Source organism: Schistocerca americana, unplaced genomic scaffold (assembly GCF_021461395.2).
Source record: "Schistocerca americana isolate TAMUIC-IGC-003095 unplaced genomic scaffold, iqSchAmer2.1 HiC_scaffold_62, whole genome shotgun sequence".
In the NCBI taxonomy this organism is placed as follows: Eukaryota; Metazoa; Arthropoda; class Insecta; order Orthoptera; family Acrididae; genus Schistocerca; species Schistocerca americana.
The window spans coordinates 429,529-435,259 of NW_025726368.1; positions in this window are offsets into that span (position 1 = coordinate 429,529).

The window sequence follows — 5,731 nt, forward strand, 5'->3', positions numbered from 1 at the left end:
TTTGCCTTTAGTGATTTATTCCAGTCAAGTCTCCTCAGTAGCCCAACAAAATTCACTATCCAATGGTTCTCACTTACGCTTCGGAAAGCCGTGTACCGCAAGTATCTAGAGAAACGGAAGGTTCCAGATGATTGGAAAAGAGCACAGGTAGTCCCAGTCTTCAAGAAGGGTCGTCAAGCAGATGTGCAAAACTATAGACCTATATCTCTGACGTCGATCTGTTGTAGAATTTTACAACATGTTTTTTGCTCCCGTATCATGTCGTTTCTGGAAACCCAGAATCTACTCTGTAGGAATCAACATGGATTCCTGGAACAGCGATCGTGTGAGACCTAACTCACTTTATTTGTTCATGAAACCCAGAAAATATTACATACAGGCTCCCACGTAGATGCTAGTTTCCTTGACTTCCGGAAGGCGTTCGATACAGTTCCGCACTGTCGCCTGATAAACAAAGTAAGAGCCTACGGAATATCAGACCAGCTGTGTGGCTGGATTGAAGAGTTTTTAGCAAACAGAACACAGCATGTTGTTATCAATGGAGAGACGTCTACAGACGTTAAAGTAACCTCTGGCGTGCCACGGGGGAGTGTTATGGGACCATTGCTTTTCACTACATGCATAAATGATCTAGTAGATAGTGTTGGAAGTTCCGTGCGGCTTTTCGCGGATGATGCTGTAGTATACAGAGAAGTTGCAGCATTAGAAAATTGCAGCGAAATGCAGGAAGGTCTGCAGCGGATAGGCACTTGGTGCAAGGAGTGGAAACTGATCCTTAACATAGACAAATGTAATGTATTAAGAATACATAGAAAGAAGGATACTTTATTGTATGATTATATGATAGCGGTACAAACACTGGTAGCAGTTACTTCTGTAAAATATCTGGGAGTATGCATGCGGAACGATTTGAAGTGGAATGATCATATAAAATTAATTGTTGGTAAGGCGGATACCAGGTTGAGATTCATTGGGAGAGTCCTTAGAAAATGTAGTCCATCAACAAAGGAGGTGGCTTACAAAACACTCGTTCCACCTATACTTGAGTATTGCTCATCAGTGTGGGATCCGTACCAGATCGGGTTGACGGAGGAGATAGAGAAGATCCAAAGAAGAGTGGCGCGTTTCGTCACAGGGTTATTTGGTAAGCGTGATAGCGTTATGGAGATGTTTAGCAAACTCGAGTGGCAGACTCTGCAAGAGAGGCACTCTGCAGCGCAGTGTAGCTTGCTCGCCAGGTTTCGAGAGGGTGCGTTTCTGGATGAGGTATCGGATATATTGCTTCCCCCTACTTATACCTCCCGAGGAGATCACGAGTGTAAAATTAGAGAGATTCGTGCGCGCACGGAGGCTTTCCGGCAGTCGTTCTTCCCGCAAACCATACGAGACTGGAACAGGAAAGGGAGGTAATGACAGTGGCACGTATAGTGCCCTCCGCCACACACCGTTGGGTGGCTTGCGCAGTATAAATGTAGATTTAGATGTAGAAACATGGGCCTTGACAGAAACCGATGCAAGGCTGCTCGACATATTTGAGAGGAAAGTTTTGCAGAGAATAACTGGCCCTGTGTGTGACACAGAACAACAGAGGAAAGGTACAATGCAGAATTGTACACTACATATGCTGATGCTCCTGTAACAAAAATCATACCATCAAGAAGGATTACATGGGCACGTCATGTGGCAAGAACGGAGGGAGTCTGAGGTGATAAAGAAGATTCTATTTGATAATCCGGGAGGACAAAGAGGGCGAGGTCGACCTGGAGCAAGATGGCTGGATGGAGTGAGAGAAGACATATGGAAGCTCGGATAAAAAAACTGGAGGAGGGTAGCATGTGACCGTGATGGATGGTGGAAGCTCATTGGGAAGGCCAAGGTTCATACTGGATTGTAGTGCCATGGAAGAAGAAGAAAGAAGAAGAAGATAGCAACATTGTACCCCGAATAGAAACGGATTAATTTTCTCTGGCTCGACCTGGTTAACTTGTTGACTGTTTGGGAGCTGTCGTTACTTTAAGATTGATTTACACAATGCCTTCCTCCAGATTCCTTTAGATGAACAATCACAGCAGGTGTGTGTCATTAATACACATAAGGGACTCCTCAAATTTCTTCATTTGCTTTTCGGTAGTGCACCCACACCTCCAATTTTTCAGTGCTGTTTGGAACAATTAGCTGCACCTGTGTCTTTGTGTACAAATTGTTTAGATGATCCCAAAGCAGATGAGCACCTTTATAAATTGCACAGCCTGTGCCAAGTGTTATCAGAAGAGGCCTAAAATGCAACAGACCTGAGCGTGTGTTTTTTCAAACTGAGATCGAGTACTTGGGGTACGTAATTAATTCTCAGGGAGTTCATCTGGTGTAGTCACACTTGCAGGTCCTTCGTGGCCTCAGATCTCCAAAGAACTGCAGTCAGTGCTAGGCAAGCTGATGTATTACATCTGCTTCACTCCAAATCCAGCTCCGACTGCGGCACCACTGCACTGTCTTTGCTGAAGAATGTACCTTTTGTGTCGTCCCAAGAACGTGACCCTGCTTTTCGACGACTCAAAGACTCTTTCCTCAGTGACCACTGCCTCTTTCATTTTGATCCTTCAAAACCTATGGTCTTGACTACTAATGCCTCTTAGTAAGGCTTTGCTGCAGGATTGGTTCTACTCACAGATCAATAGCTTTTGGCTCCAAATTGCTTAACAAAGCTCAGAGCTACCATCTGGAAATAGAGAAGGAGCCTCCTGCCATCATCTCTGGAATGACTAAAGTTCACCAGTATTTGCACAGAAGAAAGTTCTACTTGATCACCGGTCACAACCCTTTGCAGTAAGTTTTTAACCCAGCCAAGCTCATCCAGAATTTCACTGCACATAAACTGCAACATTTGGCTCTCATCTTATAGCACTACAACGCAAGATAATGCACAGGCCTACAACAAAGCATGCCGATGCAGACACACTTTTGCATCTTCCTTTGGCACTGGGTGCAGACGTTGAAGCATCAGAAGTGTCTTGTTGCCACACTGAGTCACAGGTCTGTCAGTTTCCTTTACACAACCAGAAGATTGCCCAGGCAATGACAGCAGATCCCTACTTGTGGATTATGTTGTACTACATCCACACCAATTGGTCACTCACTGTGAAACAAGCTGGTAGCCTGGGGTTTGTCGAGACTTTGCATATCAGCATGACTTGCCTGTGCTATGAAGTGTCATACTGCAGCGTACTGAATCTGAACAGTTGTGTGTGGCAATTCCAGAGGATCTCTGGAGACATTTTCTTATTCTGCTTCATCAGGGTCACTAAGTCATAGCCCATACCAAGCAACTGGCTCACCAACATGGTATGCGGTTTGGCATGGACTTCCAAGTACAGCAGGTAACTATTCAGAGCCTTCAAACTTCCTGGCAGATTAAAACTGTGTGCCGGGCAGACTCGAACTCGGGACCTTTGCCTTTCGCGGGCAAGTGCTCTACCATCTGAGCTGCCCAAGCAAGATTCACAACCCGTCCTCACAGCTTTACTTCCGCCAGTACCTCGCCTCCTACCTTCCTAACTTTACAGAAGCTCTCCTGCGAGAGCTGTGAGGACGGTGCGTGAGTCGTGCTTGGGTAGCTCAGTTGGTAGAGCACTTGCCCGCGAAAGGTAAAGCTCCAGAGTTCGAGTCTCGGTCCGGCACACAGTTTTAATCTGCCAGGAAGTTTCATATCAGCGCACACACTGCTGGAGAATGAAAATCTCATTCTGGATTCAGTGCCTTACTTGTGCGGAACACAAGCCGGGTCCTCCACAACAGTTCTTTGATTGGCGAAAGCCAGCACTTGCGTTTGGATTTTGCCGGACACTGCCAGAACACTCATTGGCCGACTGTCTCTGAAATGTACAGCAAGTTTCTTCCCTTTTATGGTTCCCACACACTCTACGACGATGCTTTACAATCTTCAAGCCTTGCATCCCATATTTTGCCTTGAAAGTCTACCAGCATTGCTTGTGACTCACAACGGACCACAATTTGTGTCCGCAGAATTCGATGACTTCTGTACAGCCAATGGGATTTATCGCATCCCAAGTGCAGCAGTCCAATGGAGAAGGAGAATGCTTTGTTCGAACTTTTCAGCAGAAGATGGATAAACTACGCACCTGCCACATGCGGGACCAACATGTGCTTCTCTTCTCGTTCTACCACTTCGCAACAGCACATCACCAGCAGAGTTGCTTCACAGACGGTGACACCACTCCTCGCTCTAGTAAGCCGCCTGCACCTGCTCCACTCACTAAGGCAATGTATAAACGCAATGAACTTTTTTTTCTAATTTTTTTTCAGATCACACAGTGGTCAGAAGTGCTGGGTACGAGATATTGTCATAATGTTGCTTGGCAATTGCATATTTTGACAGAAGGTCCATGCAAATTGCGGTGGGAGCACCTGAATCAACTTCACACCTGTAAATTGGGTTATTCTGTAACTGATACTCTGTTCTCAGGTTTGTGGTCTGCCCAGGTAATGCAGTTCGCATACCCTTCAGCTTCTTGGGGCTCTGGGATGAGATGAGAACTTATTAGATATCTTGGCGACGAACAGACCTGAACTTTTTCAAGAAGTTCATCTACAAGAAGGTATTAGTGACCATAATGTGGTTGTGGCTTCTATGTCAGTGGAAGTTGCAAGAAAACCAAAGAAATAGTTTAGAGTTTTCTTGTTTGGAAAAGCAAATAAGAGTGTCATTAATGAAGATATTCATAGTCAGCTCCAAGCATTCACCACGGGACAAAAAGATATTGAGCATCTCTGGTTGGAATTTAAAGGTATTGTCCACCACGTGCTAGAGAAATATGTGCCTAGCAAAAATATAGGGCAAGGAAAGGATCCACCTTGGTTCAACAAACATATTAGGAAGTTGCTGGGAAAGCACAGAATTTCGCACAGTTTTTTCAAACATAGTCACTGCCCTGCTGAAAAGCAGAAATTATGCGAAATGAAAGCAGCTGTCAAAAGGTCAAGGAGAGATTCTGTTAACGAATTTGAAAGCAATATTATACCTGCAGGTTCTAAGAATAACCCCCAAAAATTTTGGTCACACACAAAATCTATGAACGCTACAAATAATTCAATACCTTCTCTGGCTGACAGTACAGGTAATGTAATAGATGATGATAAACTGCAGGTTGAAATTCTAAACCTAGCTTTTAAAAACTCACTTACGGTACAGGACTGCAGTACCATTCCCGTTTCAATTATCGAACAAATGCAAGGATGGCTGACAGTGTTTAGTGTATCTGGGATTGTGAAACAGTTAAGATCCTTAGATACCAGGAACGCATCTGGTCCAGACAGTGTCCCTGTAATATTTTATGTTGACTACGCTACAAATATAGCACCATTCTTATCCGTCATCTACCAGAAATCAATGGAACAGTGAAAAGTTCCATGGCTGGAAGAAGGCCCAGCTCACAGCAAATTACAAAAAGGGTAGAAAATCGGATGCACATAATTACCAGCCAATTTCACGGACATCAGTTTGTTGTAGCATCGTGGAACATATTTTGTGTTCAGATATAAAGACCTTTCTGGACTAAGAAGCTCATCTGCAGAAACCAGCACTGTTTTAGGGAACAGTGGTCATGCGAGACACAGCTGGCCCCCTCTGTGTATTATATACCCCAACTTTCGAAAGGCGTTCGACTCAGTTCCCCACTGTCGCTTGCTCCTAGAAGTGCACGCTTACAGTCTATCT